This window comes from Scyliorhinus canicula, chromosome 2, assembly GCF_902713615.1.
Source record: "Scyliorhinus canicula chromosome 2, sScyCan1.1, whole genome shotgun sequence".
In the NCBI taxonomy this organism is placed as follows: Eukaryota; Metazoa; Chordata; class Chondrichthyes; order Carcharhiniformes; family Scyliorhinidae; genus Scyliorhinus; species Scyliorhinus canicula.
Window position 1 is genome coordinate 13,358,105 of NC_052147.1, and position 16,061 is coordinate 13,374,165.

Sequence of the window (16,061 nt, forward strand, 5' to 3'; positions counted from 1 at the left end):
AGCCGGGAATCAAACCTGGGACTCTGGTGCTGTGAAGCAGCAGTGCTAACCACTGTGGTACTGTGCCGCCTCTGTTGAATATTTATGCTCCACATGTATCTCCTCATACTATAATTCATCAATCCATATCTGCACAGCTCCCCCATGTACTGATCTAGCTTTCCCTTAAATATATACATGTTATGCACCCTAATTACTCTATACAGTAGAGGGAAGGCCTTGGCATAGTGGTATTGTCACTGGACTAGTAAACCAGAGACCCGTTCAAATTTGAATTCAAGAATAATCTGTTGCATTGATGGCGCAGCAGTGTGCCGAATTTCTGTGAGCTCTCCCTAACAGATCTTCTTTTTCCTTTTCTTTTCATGTACTTAATAATCTATTGAGTTGCTCGCAGAAAAAAAAATCACTGCACCTCGGTACAAGTGACAAACAAAAATCCAAAATCTGGAATTAAAAGTCCAATGATGACCATGAAACCATTGTTGATTTTCGTAAAAAACCAACTGGTTCACTCCTGCCCTTTCGGGAAGTGAATTTGCCGTCCTTACCTCGTCCGCCATACATGTGACTCCAGACCCACAGTAACGTGGTTCACTTAGTTGCCCCCTCAAGCCCAATTAGGGATGGGCAACAAATGCTGGCCCATGTCCCACGAACGAACAAAAAAAGTAGAGTTCCACAACCCACCCACTCTGTGGGTACACAGGTTTCTCTGAGATTTCCCATTGGATTTGTTAGTGACTATTTTATATTTATGACCCCACCACCCCATCACACACACAGTGGAAATATCTTCTCAACTCCAATATACATTGAAGCTTCGCTTCTGGACTGAGATCGTGATCCTGCTTCAACGCATCTTTGTTTTTCCAACGTTGCTTGACAATAGGGATAACTTTTCATTCTCCACGGTGGATGCATTGTGCTGTTCAACAGTGATAGCTCTGGCGTTGGGCATTTCATTCAAGGCGACTAAAAACAGTAATAGAATGAGAGGCTGCAATTGTAATTGGAGAAGAATGCTTTGAAACAAATATTATGGATCGGCGCGAGTAATAAATACGTCTTCAGTGATTACACACTTTGAACACAGCGATCAGCGTTCAACCGCTGATTGGAGCTCTTAATGAATTTTTATTCGGAATTGTTTCTGTGTCTGTAATGAGACACCAACTGAAACAGCCCGTGCGGCAATAGTGCAATTACTCAAAAGGCATGGAGACGTTTTGAGAGCCGCTCTGCTTTCCTGCTTATCACATTCAGCTGCAATTATAAACATTTGCGACAAAAAGAAAGCTTAAAAAGATAATTACACCTTGCCCACAATCACACTATTGAGCCAAAGAAAGAAAGGGAAGCTTTGATGTATCTTCAAGTGCCGAGAGTCTGATCTACATACAAATGCCAGTCTATAGTGCCTTTGGAATTAAGCTGCATTGTTGACATAATGCAAAAGACACTGATCACCATCTTAAATTACTGCCTGATCAGATCATTTTTGGCAAAGTGAGAACACAGTATGTTTTTTTTTCCTTCTCCTGATCAATCCCATTGAGTCTTTTGGTATAATCCTGGGGAAGAAGTTGGTATGCACTGCACCCAGATTCTAGGTGTGAATCAGGTGCAATAAATACCCATTGAGCAATGGGTCAGCCCATCAACGCTGGCCCCCAATGCTAAATTTGTGAGGCTAAGTCTTTTCAAGGCATTTTGATTGGCCATCTAAAATAGCCTCCTTCAAAGTATTAACGAGGGGCCCAAAGATTGTTAAAGGATCCTGTGAGAAATTATTTGTTTATGGCCAGCGCACACTCAGGATTCTTCAGCAGCCCTTCAAGACCACACATCAACAATATATTTTATTTTTCAACTGTTGACCCAAGAGAAGCAACAGTGATTCACCTGACTCCACTGCCTGGGCAATTATCTCTGATCCCCTTTACCTCACTGCCACACGCCCCCACCCACCCTCCAATTCTATCCAGCCCAATGTGGTGGGAGACCTTAACTGGTTTCCAAAATATCTAGTTGAGGCCCAAGAATCAACCTGCGGCAAACCTTGGCCATTTGCTTTGGGCAGTGTTGATTCTGCAACGGATCCAGAGCTAGATCAGGCCTTTTATTAAATTCATAGAATCATAGAATTTACAGTGGAGAAGGAGGCCATTCGGCCCATCGAGTCTGCACCGGCTCTTGGAAAGAGCACCCTACCCAAGCCCTCACTCCCACTCTATCCCCATAACCCAGTAACCCCACCCAACACTAAGAGCAATTTTGGACACTAAGGGCAATTTAGCATGGCCAATCCACCTAACCTGCACATCTTTGGACTGTGGGAGGAAACCAAAGCACCCGGAGGAAACCCACACCCACACAGGGAGGACGTGCAGACTCCGCACAGACAGTGACCCAAGCCGGGAATCGAACCTGGGATCCTGGAGCTGTGAAACAATTGTGCTAACCACTGTGCTACCGTGCAGCCCCGGGTCCCTGGTGCTGTGAGGGAGATGTGCTAACCACTGTGCCACCCTACTGATCTGTAAACTCTCTCCAAAGGATAGCAATGGTTGACTGTAAAATATTTCTAAAAGCAAAACAGAGACTTGTATGCATAAATATTTTGGGGCAGGTAATAGTAAATAAGTTGCCGGTCAATGCAAAAGAAAATCAGGCAGAATGTAAAATAAGATGCTGATTTGTCATCACCCATTTTGTTTTGTTACTAGAGATTCATTGCAATTTGGCAAATAAAAGGTATTTCTCTGTGGTTTGCAAGATATTATTACCTGCTTATATATTGTATCAATTTTGTGTAACTGTCATAAATGCTAATATATAAAAACCTTTTGTTGTACCACTCACAATAAATAATATCGGATGTGTTGTTTTATAAGTACAGTAACACTTTGCCATGTAAAATGTGATTTATTAATCTGCTGCTAAAGTGTAGGTGTATCCCTTTAAGGCTAAAAAGTCTAATTGACTTGACTCACCCAATGTATCCATCATTGGGATTAATCACGATTCAAGACTGAATAACAAAACACTGGTTTTGTTCACAAAGGTCAGTTAGGAGCCTACAGACATTGTGGCTCCAGTATTTGCTGCGTTTTCTGGGTTCTTTTAAGTGTAGTCCAGAAATTTGCATTCGGCAAGTGGAAGGCTATCCATGATTTACAGAAGGTGTGTTCATACAAGACGCTTTTAAGAAGATAGTCTCGTAGATGAATAAATCAAATATAGAGTCTAATTCAGATTACAGTTATTCAACCATTTTTGCATCAATGTCAAACAGTTTTCAATGGAACTATGAAAGTCAAATTATACCTTTGACTTTTCGGTCCATTATGGGAGAAGGAGTGAAGGTGGTTTTAAACTTTCTAATAGAAACAGATTTTAATAATCCTTTGCATTTGAATGGCCCTGAACTCTGAAAATATAAACCATTGCTACAATCAGATGTTGGTACAGAATCGCTATAGTGCAAAAGGAGGACATTTGGCCCATCGAGTCTGCACCGACCCTCCGAAGCAGCACCCTACCTACACCCACTCCTCCCCCCCCCCCCCCCCCGTCCCATCCCCATAACCTAACCTGCACGTCTTTCGACACTGAGGGGCAATTTTAGTATGCCCAATCCACTAACCTTCACATTGTAGGACTGTGGGCGGAAACCGGAGCACCCAGAGGAAACCCACGCAGACACGGGGAGAACGAGCAAACTCCACAAAGACAGTCACCCAAGGCCGGAATCGAACCCGGGTGCCTGGTGCTGTGAGGGAGATGTGCTAACCACTGTGCCACTGTACTGATCTGTAAACTCTCTCCAAAGGACAGCAATGGTTGACTGTAAAATATTTCTAAAAGCAAAACATACTTGTGTGCATAAATCTGTTTTGGGGCAGATAATAGTAAATAGGTAGCCGGTCAATGCAAAAGAAAATCAGGCAGAATGTAAAATAAGATGCTGATTTGTCATCACCCATTTTGTTTTGTTACTAGAGATTCATTCAAACCCAATATAACTCTAGTCTATCTGTGTGGCTGGTGACTGTGATATAACTACACCCTTAGTTACTTCAGCAATTGATTTTATAATTGACAATATTGTGACAAACATTTTGCGCCAGAAAAAAAAAGAATCTGTCAAAAAATTACTGTAAATATCATTTATGGACACTCGACTCCAATGACATTGGGGTTCACGCCTAAGATTATTAGTAAAATCATTTCTAAATAAGTGTGTTCATTCCATCTTGTCAAATGCAAAGATGTTTGGAAAATATCAGCAGCTTTCTTCCAGCTCAACGGTTCCCATGACTTGCGGACAGCAATGATCAAAGGTCATTTAAGGACCTTTGCATGTACCTCTCAAGATCCAAAGGAAATCCATGATTGCGCTTGTGAGGAACAAAAAAACTATCCCCTTGGTTCATTTACTCTGTGTCCATACACATTCCCGTGGCCCCTAAGTGAAAGATTTCTGGCTGCACATCATGTCCATGATTGTGTCTCCTCTTATTGATAGCCAGCCCAGCAACAATAGCTGTTTGACATTCCATCAGCATGCATCAACGTAACAACATAATTAAGTTCAAAACAAACAATTGCCACTGACAGGCTTAAAATGTATAGATCAAGTAAACTGAAGATTCAGCAACAAAACCCAATTTATATCGAGTTGGGGTGCGCAAAATAAAGAGTCTTTGAATATTTATGCCATCTATAAAATCTGTGGCCATTACATGAAGGTAAATATCGGAGATAAATAGCCCATTAATTATGAGTAGTGCTAATGATAAACTCCACATTATCCTCCGAGGCTCAATATTAATGGCAAGATTTACTGAAGACCAACAGTGACGGAATAAGAATATTTTTCCATCGACTTCTTTCCCTTCCTCTAATTACGGTTCCTGAATATGACTCTTAAGTCCTGGCAATCCTGGCATATTGGACCATTTTCCATTTGTGAGCCAAGACTCTAGGATCGCTGTCGGCAATAAGGCTTCGATGGATTCTTGGCTGCCTTGAGCTACTTCTCAGCAATCTCACATAATGGCCTTGATGGTTCAACAACAAGCCTCCCCTGGATGAATAGCTACTTTGAAGGATTTTTACACTAAAGGTTTTGACACTAAAAAATACTAAATTGGGAATAACATCTTCAACATGTAAACTGCTACACTGGCAATAAATATCACATAGTAGCCCCTTAAACGTTCCATTTTGATATTGCACACTCCAAGCCAATATAAAAATAAGAGTGGGGGAATTATTCATGCAATAACATTACTTATCAGACTGGTGAAAAAACTGGGTTTGCTATTCTTGAAGCATGCCTTCAGCTAAAAACCATGAAGGCAGCAGGGAATAAAAGGAGTTTAAAAATGGTAAAGAAAATTAACGTAATTCCTTGGTGTTTCATTCATTCTCTGAAAGTTCTAAAGGAACCATGTGGGCACTTCCAACGAAGGGCTCAACCCAGCCATTCCCTAAGCGTATTAAGAGTCATGCCTACTGCAGCATAACTGAGAAAAAGAGGGGTATTGATAATGAATGGTAATGATAGCTTATTGTCACAAGTAGGCTTCAATGAAGTTAATGTGAAAAGCCCTGGTCACCACATTCCGGCGCCTGTTCGGGGAGGCCGGTACGGGAATTGAACCCGCGCTGCTGGCCTTGTTCTGCATTACAAGCCAGCTGTTTAGCCCACTGTGCTAAACCAACCCCTAAAGGAGCAAAGTGGTTCTGCTACCGGACTAGTAATCCTGAAGCCTGGTGGACTAATGATCTGGGGGGTCTCGGTACAAATACCACCAAGGCGGCTGGCAAATTGAATTCAGTTAATTAAAGCAATATGGAATTAAAAAGTTGCCATCAGTGATTGTGAATCCATCAGATTGTTCTCAAATCTCAACTGGTTGACCAATACCCGTTATGGCAAAGAAAGAACCTGCTGTCCTTACGCCTTTTAGCCGATATGCTACTTCAAGGCCCACAAGCAATTTGGTGTCTCTTAACTGCTCTCTAAAATGTTCCAGCAAACAAATTAATGGCACCCAAACTGTGACCTTTACAGTGATTTAAGTAGTTGCCTCACCAACACCACCTCAATGGCAATCAGGGTTGAGCAATAAATGCTGGTCAAGCCACTGAGGCTCACGCTGCAGAATTATTATGGCACAAAATGAGGCCATTCGGCCCACTGCACTGACTCAGAGCACATACAATGCCCCTTGTGCCACTCCCCAACCTTCTACTCATAAGCCAGAATATTTTTTTTTTCCTTTTCAGGCAACTCTACCCCTTCTTGAATGCTTACATTGAGCCTCTTTCCACAGACCCTTATAATAATCTTTATTGTCATAAGTAGGCTTGCATTAACATTGCAATGAAGTTACTGTGAAAATCCCCGAGTCGCCACATTCCGGCGCCTGTTCGGGTTACAGAGAGGGAGAATTCAGAATATCCAAATGACCGAACAAGCGCGTCTTTCGGGACTTGTGGGAGGAAACCGGAGCACCCGGAGGAAACCCACGCAGACACGGGGAGCACGTGCAGACTCCGCACAGACAGTGACCCAAGCTGGGAAGCCAAGCTGGGACCCTGGAGCTGCGAAGCAACAGTGCTAAGCATTAGTGCTACCCTTGTCCAGAAATAGGAAGGTGCACCACAGGTAATATGCACCTCAGGATGGATGGACTAGACGCTCGCGCCCGGGCCCCAGGGACACGAGCGGCGGGAACGCGCTTCCCGAAGTCTCCCCCCCCCCCCCCCCCAACCCCACGTGTGCGCGCGCACGGTACCTTCAATGGAACAAAAGAAAACAAGGCGCGGGCACAACACCTGGGAGCTTCTCGCTGCTCCCAGCGCCCACCCACCTCCACGCTCCTCGCTATTGTTTCCACTTGGGCAAACGTAGCAGGCAAAAAAAAACAGGCTGAACACGGCAACCTGCACTTTTACACATTAATTTAAAAAAAAAACACTTTTCTTCGATGCCTTCCCCTCACCCGGGTTACATTAAATGGGGAAAAGGGCATGGGCGGAATTATCCCCTCCTCCACGTCTCAAAAGCAGGTGGGATTGAGGAGGGCGGGAATATTCTCTCCAAAGCTCTCACTCCCTCCCTGGATCTATTGCAAACGCTGGCAAAGTTTGCAACCCACCCAATTCTCTCAGTACTCTCCAATGTCAAGGAAAGAAGGGCAAATTGCGTTTGGGCGTAAAGGTCTCGCTTGACCTCCAGCATAGGTCTAAATCCACTTTAAAAAATAAACCCTTTTGCCCCCTCAAGCTAACGAAATGTTATTTTTGCTGATTGATTATTTTTTGCATCCAGCGTTTTTTTTTGGGGGGGGGGGGGGGGAGAAGAAATGCTGTAATCGGGACCAACTCATCACAGTGGAGAGTGAAGGAGCCACTCTGACCCACCCGACACAAAGAAGGTGGTTCGGGGACCTTGCGCTTGGCATTTGCAATTTTAACGATGGGGTTCAGGGGTTTGGCAACTGTATTATCTTGGGAAGGGGGCGACCAGGGCACCGTGCATCCCTCTTCCACCCCCCCCCCCCCCCCCCCACACACACACAGACCCAAACCCTGAAGGCTGAAACCGAGGAAGCAGCATTTTGCTAAAAACCTTCTCTCCTGTTCAACAGACAGCAACTTCCCTGCAGAACGTCATTTCTGTGCCGCTTGTCCAAATGCATATTGAATAAAGGCCAGTGTCTGCCCATCACCTTGTCACGGTAAATAAGGAGATATCTAGCTATTCGAATGCACCATTTTAAAAATAAATCGACCTCGGCGCCGTTAGATTTCATCCACGCGGTGCATTGCTAAAAATAAAAGTTACGGTTGGACGATTCGATGGGATTTCACCCCCCACCTCTCCCCGAATCGTTTCCACTTCACCAGCTACGGTACATTTTATTTTAATTTGACAAAATGAAGTTTGCAATATGCCCCTGAAAAGTCAAGTGCGATTGTCCTTTCCTCCCCACACACACACACACACACAATGTAATGCGATATGCAAAGCGACACAGTGGGGACTGGGCGGGGAGAATGGTGATGGATACACCGGTCTCGACTGACACGACATGGCTGATATGAACCTCACTGAGATCCGGGTTTAATATTTCCCGGTGAGGTTTTCTTCCCCCTCGACCCAATCCCTGATTAATAATCGACATTGGCTAAAATATCCTGATTGAAAACGACGATAGAGAGAGGAGGGGAGAGAGAGAGCGCAGTGCACAACATTGCAATATATCTGGCTAGCTAGCACTCGACGAGGTAAGAACATGTCCAACACCCACATCCATGATTAAAAGGCTAATTTGCTTAATTCATGCATTGTGCATCATCGCTGCTTGTCGACTGGTAGGAATTGTACCCCCTCTCCACACCAGTGGAATTTAAAAAAACTTAATCTTCACTCACCTCGGGGTACAATCGTAGAATACACTCACACACAACCAATATTTTTAAATCACCCTAAACGATGCATTTTAATCCTCCAGACCCCATTCACCATCCGAACCAACATCATTCCTTTCTATGTTTGAATTTTTTTTTGAAACTTACCAACTTTCAATAAAGTCTACCTTGCAATTGAGAAATTTCTATATGACACACATGACACATAACACACATGAACGCAGAAATATTTAAATGTAGTGACCCTCCACTTAAACAAGTTTAGCCGCTCTTTGCACCCAAAGGCTCAACATACCGTCAGAAGCAGCATCTATCTATCTTTTTTTTCCACTCTGCACGTTATTATTCTGTATAGGGAAAGGAGAGGGGCTGTGCTTTGATCAGATGGAAGCTCTGCATGCTCTAAACTTGATGCACAATGTGATTCCTTCCAAATAGCGACAACGCCGGGCGCAGAGTACACTGGGCAAGACCCTCGTCCACCTTCATTCTGGCTCCAAACCCCCAATTCAAATTGAATCCAACCCACGGTGTGCACAGCAGACACATGCTGACACATCCCCCCCCCCCCCCCCGCTTGATCTTTCAGCCAAAAAAGGCCCAGTACGTGGTTTTTTTTGGTGTTGAACACACGAACAAGCACCGAATCTTTAATCTCGGTTTGCCTTCGGAGGGAACCTGTCAGAATAATGTGTCCACAACTGTCCTGTAACACTCGGTACCTGCACAGGTCCTAGAGCGACTCCCACCCCTCCATATTAGCTGCTTTAACACGGGTGCTTAATTCAATATTGAACAAGGCAAAACATTCCAGAACCTCACTCGATCCTTCAGCAGCAATATTTGTGTGTGTGTGTCTGTGTCTATGCGTGCAATTGAAAATAGTGCAGGAGTGGCTCAGAAATCAGAGAAAAACACCCCATCCACCCCGCATCGAAAGATCAAAAGGAATTTGTAATGTGTGGGGAAATGGCTGGAGGATTCTGCAGTTCTGACACTTGCTATGTACGTGGGCATTCCAGGAATGGGAGAGCAACTTTCCCCAAAGTCCGTGCAAGCGAGAGAATTTAACCACAGCAGCAACGCGGCTACATCCCACCTGCCAACTTAACTGGAGCTCTATCTGATTCATAATCACCGTGGCCAAATAACAACAAGAGGGGTGTTTGGCCCAGCCCGGCGGGAAGGGGTTAACGTAAATGCAGCTTTCTCCTGCCACCCATTACGTTTTACTGTGCAGTTTTGGGGGAAGGATGGGTCAGACCCCAGCCCGGTTACAGACAGTCCTGGGTCTCCGGGGTACTGAAGGTGTGGGGAGGATGCTGTGGGGATCTTTGTCCCAGTGACAGACAGGAGGACGCTGCTGCGAGAGAGAGACACACACAGACAGACACAGACCAGCCTTCCCACATCACACCAGCCCTCTGAAAAAGTCTGGCGCTACATCCATTTATTTCCCCCCCCCCCCCCTGCCTTTACATGTCTGACTGTTGTTGTCGTCGCTAAATCCCCTCAGAGAGGAGCTGCTTCGCCTGCATTCTTTTTAAACTTGAAGACAGGCTGACCCGGTCAAAGTCACTGGACTTTGCAGTAAATGTTGCTGGTCCCCGCCGCCCTCCCTCCCCCTGTCCGGTAACCCGGCAGGGAACTGGAGCAATTAACCGGGGAGGGCGAGGGAGAGAGACAAGTGAGGCAGTCAGAACACCGCCCTCCCCACTCCACTCCCCTCCCCACTCGGTCCCAACGACCTACCATCAGCAAAACGATAAGGTCACCGGCCTGACTCTGCAACTCTGCCTCTGTCTCCACAGATGCTGTCTGACCTGCTGGCTATTTCCAGGGGAACGGACCCCTGGCTATTTCCGGGGGGGGGGGGGGTTCTGGCTATTTCCTGGGGGGGGGGGGGGGTCCTGGCTATTTCCGGGGGGGGGGGGGGTCCTGGCTATTTCCAGGGGGGGGGGGTTCTGGCTATTTCCTGGGGGAGGTGGTCCTGGCTATTTCCAGGGGGGGAGGGTTCTGGCTATTTCCTGGGGAGGTGGTCCTGGCTATTTCCGGGGGGGGGGTCACCTGGATATTTCCTGGGGGGGGGGGTCGCCCTGGGTATTTCCAGGGGGTGTGGTCATGTCTATTTCCAGGGGGGGTAGTTCTGTCTATTTCCTGGAGGGGGGGGTCCTGGCCATTTCATGTGGGGGTGGTCCTGGCTATTTCCTTGGGGGGGGAGGGGTGGTCGTGGCTATTTCCTGTGGGGGGGGGGTGGTTCCTGGCTATTTCCTGTGGGGGGGGGGTGGTTCCTGGCCATTTCCTGTGGGGGGTGGTCCTGGCTATTTCATGGGGGTGGTAATGGCTATTTCCAGTTTTTTTTGGGGGGGGGGGGGGGTCCTGGCTATTTCCGGGGGGGGGGTGGTAATGGCTATTTCCAGGTTTTTTTTGGGGGGGGGGTCCTGGCTATTTCCTGGGGGGAGTGGTCCCCATGGCTATTTCCAGGTGGGTGGTCCTCCTGGCTATTCCCACCCCTCCCCAACTAGCTGTCAATTTCTAAATTTCCACCACCCCCTGAATTTTTTGACTTTTGCTAATTTATAGGATCCCCCCCCCCCCCCCCCCCCAAAATCAAACACAAAATGTCACAACTTTTATCAACGGGTTGGCCCACATGCCCCAGGTTCCTGGACAGGAGATTTTGGTGACGGTTCGTTTTCCCAGCCCGATATCGCATTTTGTTTTTTGAAACTAGTGTTTATTCTCCAGCCAGAAAGCAGAGATGTAACAAGCGAGCGAAAAGGGGAAGACATCCCTCCATCCCTACCTTGCAAGTCTTGTCCAGAACTGACACACACAGCACAAGCGACACACACATCCAAAACGACCTCCTGGCTTAAATCCCTTCCGAACGGCGAGATGGGTATGTGCTGGGACCCCCACAGTGGGTGGGATGCAATTCTATATCCTGCGTGTCTCCGGGATGCTGGCAGTTCAGCGAGAGCCAGGGAGGGCACCAAGATATCAACAAGACGCGCAGACCGGCTCTCTCCTTCTCTCCTCTCTCTCTCTCTCTCCTTCCCTCTGCAGATCCCGCACGTCACGTCTCTCCCCCTCTCTTCCCTCTGACTCTCCGGCAAACCAAAAGCTCAGGATCCACAGCGTGCAAACCCCGCCCTTCACACCATCAGCCGCACCATTTAAAAAGGAAACGTTTTCTTCTTGCAAGCGAAGGAGAGAGAGAAGCCAAGCCTCCAGCCAACCACATTGTAACCCTCAAGCAGATGGCGTTGTGGAAATTTCCACACACACAGTGGGCCAATTCAATCAAGGCTCTGCATTTTACGACCTGTGGCTCGCTTCATGGTTAAACGCATTAATTGGAATATCATTTCAAGTTAAAACTCGGCCCGGAGATTAGAGGTGAAATTGACCACTGTCGCTCAAGTCCTCGGGAAGATTGTTATTTTTTGGCTGGTTGGTCGTTTAGACTCATTCGAGCTAGGAATCCAGACCATTCAAGCCTTCGGGTCAGCTCTGCCATTCATAGAACCTCGACAGTGCAGAAGGAGACCATTCGGCCCATCGAGTCTGCACTGACCCTCTGAAAGAGCAGCCTATGACCAGGTTCCCTCTCCATCCTCGCAACCCCATTGTGGCACCAAACTCGCACATCCTTGGACACTAAGGGGTAATTTATCATGGCCAATCCACCTAACCCGTGCATCCCTAGACAGTAAATGGGAATTTAGCATGGCCAATACACCTAACCTGCACATCTTTGATTGAGTTTTTTGAAGAGGTAACCAAGAAGGTAGATGAAGGCAGTATGGTCGACATTGTCTATGTGGACTTTAGCAAAGCCTTTGACAAGGTACCGCATGGTAGGTTGTTGCAAAAAGTTAAATCTGACAGAATCCAGGGTGAGGTAGCCAATTGGATACAAAGTTGGCTTGATGACCAAAGCCAAAGGGTGATTATGGAGGATTGCTTTTCAAACTGGAGGCCTGTGACCAGCAGTGTGCCTCAGGGATCGGTGCTGGTTCCACTATTATTTGTTTTATATAAAAATGATTTTGATGAGAATGTGGGAGGTATGGTTGGGAAATTTGCAGATGACACCAAGATTGGTGGCACAGTGGATAGTGAAGAAGGTTGTTTAAGATTGCAACAGGATCTTGACCAATTGGGCCAGTGGGCTGATGAATGGCAGATGGAGTTTAATTTGGATAAATGTGAGGTGATGCTTTTTGGTCGATCAAATCAGGGCAGGACCTACTCAGTTAATGGTAGGGAGTTGGGGAGAGTTACAGAACAAAGATATCTGGGAATACAGGTTCATAGCTCTTGAAGGTGGAGTCGCAGGTGGACAGGGTGGTGAAGAAGGCATTCAGCATGCTTGGTTTTATTGGTCAGAATATTGAATATAGGAGTTGGGACATCTTGTTGAAATTGTACAAGACATTGGTAAGACCTCACATGAAATACTGTGTTCAGTTCTGGTCACCCTATTGTAGGAAGGATATTGTTAAACTAGAAAGTGTGCAAAAGAGATTTGCGAGGATGCTACCTGGACTTGATGGCCTGAGTTATAAGGATAGGATGGGACTTTTTTCCCTGGAGCATAGGAGGCTCAGGGGTGATCTTACAGAGGACTATAAAATGATGAGGAGCATAGATAGGGTAGATAGTCAGCACCTTTTCCCAAAAGTAGAGGAGTCTAGAACTAGAAGGCACAGGTTTAAGGTGAGAGGAGAGAGATACAAAAGAGGCCAGAGGGGAAATTCCTTCACACAGAGGGTGGTGAGCATCTGGAACGGGCTGCCAGAGGCAGTGGTAGACACGGGTACAATTTTGTCCTTTTTTTTTAAAAATAATTTTTATTGAAATTTTTCGATACAAACATTTACCCCTACTACATTTTAAATTATAACACAACAAATCCCCCCTGGAAAATCCTCCCCACGCCCTCCCCCGCGCGCACCCCCCCCCCCTCCCCCCCCCCCCCCCCCCCCGCGCTACCAGTCTAGCAACCAAACCGTTTTTCCCTTTCTGCCGATGGCCTCGGGCAGTCATTGCCCGCGACCCCCCGCTGACGTGCTCCCTTCGTTGCTATCCCCCCCCCCCTCCCTTTCCCCCCCCCCTTTCTCCCCGGGTTGCTGCTGTTTCGGCCTCCAGTTCCTATCTCTGATCCAGAAAGTCAAGGAAGGGCTGCCACCGCCGGAAGAACCCCTGTACCGACCCTCTCAGGGCGAATTTGATTCTTTCCAATTGGATGAAGCTTGCCATGTCGTTTAACCAGGTGTTAACACTTGGTGGCCTTGTGTCCCTCCACTGAATCAAGATCCTTCTCCGAGCTACCAAGGACGCAAAGGCCAATATTCCGGCCTCCCCTGCCTCCTGTACTCCTGGCTCCACCCCAACCCCAAAAATCGCTAGCCCCCACCCTGGTTTGACCCTGGTTCCCACCACTCTCGATACCGTCCCCGCCACCCCCTCCCAGAACTCTTCCAGTGCCGGGCACATCCAGAACATATGTACATGGTTCGCAGGGCTTCCCGAACACCTAACACACCTGTCCTCACCCCCGAAGAACCGACTCATCCTAGTCCCCGTCATATGGGCTCTGTGCAGCACCTTAAATTGGATGAGGCCCAACCTTGCGCACGACGACGACGAATTGACCCTCTCTAAGGCATCCGCCCATGTCCCATCTTCTATCTGCTCTCCCAGCTCCGCTTCCCACTTGTCTTTCAGCTCCTCTATCGATACCTCCTCCACCTCCTGCATTATTTTGTAGATGTCCGAGACCTTCCCTTCTCCGACCCAGACCCCTGACAGCACCCTATCACTCACCCCTCTATCGGGAAGCAAGGGAAATTCTTCCACCTGTCGTCTGGCAAATGCCTTCACCTGCAGGTATCTAAACGTGTTCCCCGGGGGGAGCTCAAATTTCTCCTCCAGCTCTCCCAGGCTCGCAAACCTCCCCTCTATGAACATGTCCCTCAGTTGCCTGATGCCCGCCCTGTGCCAGCTCTGGAATCCCCCGCCAGTGTTCCCCGGGACAAATCTATGGTTCCCTCTCAGTGGCGCCGCCATCAGACCCCCCACTTCCCCCCTGTGTCGCCTCCACTGCCCCCAGATTTTCAGGGTGGCCGCCACTACCGGACTCGTGGTATACCTTGTGGGGGGGAGCGGCCATGGTGCCGTTACTAGCGCCCCCAGGCTTGTATTGCCGCAGGACGCCCTCTCCATACGTTTCCAAGCTGCCCCCTCCCCCTCCATCACCCACTTGCGCACCATCGATGCGTTCGCCGCCCAGTAGTATCCGGAAAGATTGGGTAGCGCTAATCCTCCCCTGTCCCTACTTCCGTTCCAAGAAAATCCTTCTCACTCTAGGGGTGCCATGTGCCCACACATAGCCCATAATGCTGCTAGTTACCTTCTTGAAGAAGGCCCTGGGGAGAAAGATGGGCAAGCACTGAAACAGAAACAAGAACCTCGGGAGGACCGTCATTTTGACTGACTGCACCCTCCCTGCTAGCGACAGCGGTACCATGTCCCACCTCTTGAACTCCTCCTCCATCTGCTCCACCAGCCTTGAAAAGTTCAGCTTGTGGAGGGTCCCCCAGTTCCTTGCCACCTGCACCCCCAAGTACCTGAAGCTCTTTACTGCTCTCTTAAAGGGGAGCCGCCCAATTCCCTCCCCCTGATCTCCCGGGTGTATCACAAAGACCTCACTTTTACCCACATTTAATTTATATCCCGAAAAGTCCCCAAACTCCGCTAGTATTTCCATTACCTCCGGCATTCCCCCTTCCGGGTCCGCCACATATAACAACAAATCATCCGCATAGAGTGATACCCGATGTTCCTCCCCTCCTCTTGTCAGTCCTCTCCACCCCCCTGAACCCCTCAGTGCCATCGCCAACGGTTCGATCGCTAATGCAAATAGTAAGGGGGATAGGGGGCATCCCTGCCTGGTACCTCGATGGAGCCCAAAATACTCTGACCTCCTCCCGTTTGTAACCACACTCGCCATCGGGGCCGAATACAGCAGCTTCACCCACTTGATAAATCCCTCCCCAAACCCAAACCGTTCCAGCGTCTCCCACAGGTATTCCCACTCCACCCTATCGAATGCCTTCTCCGCATCCAGTGCTACCACTATCTCAGCCTCCCCCTCCACTGCTGGCATCATAATCACATTCAACAGTCTCCGGACATTTGTGTTAAGTTGTCGTCCCTTTACGAACCCCGTCTGGTCCTCATGGATTACCCCTGGCACACAATCCTCTATTCTGGTTGCCAGGACCTTTGCCAACAGTTTGGCATCTACATTCAAGAGGGAGATAGGCCTGTAGGACCCGCACTGTACAGGGTCTTTGTCCCGCTTCAGGATCAAGGAGATCAGGGCCTGTGACATTGTTGGGGGCAGAACCCCCCCCTCTCGCGCCTCATTGAAGGCTCGCACCAGCACTGGACCCACCAAGTCCACATACTTCTTATAAAATTCCACCGGGAACCCATCCGGCCCCGGCGCCTTCCCCGCCTGCATCTGGCCTATCCCTTTAACTAGCTCCTGCAGCTCTATCGGCGCCCCCAGCCCCTTCACCCGTTCCTCCTGGACC

General features: G+C 48.1%; 1 protein-coding gene across 1 annotated transcript in view; it reads right to left on the reverse strand.

Moving 5' to 3' along the window:
- The window catches only part of nrxn3a (neurexin 3a), a 1,956,983-nt gene extending 1,945,414 nt beyond the window's left edge, over positions 1 to 11,569 (reverse strand). Inside the window, exon 1 of the mRNA XM_038773738.1 lies at positions 11,258 to 11,569. The gene's annotated coding sequence lies outside the window, so the exon portion shown is untranslated. The remainder of the gene's footprint in view (positions 1 to 11,257) is intronic.
- Between the last annotated feature and the right edge of the window lie 4,492 nt (positions 11,570 to 16,061).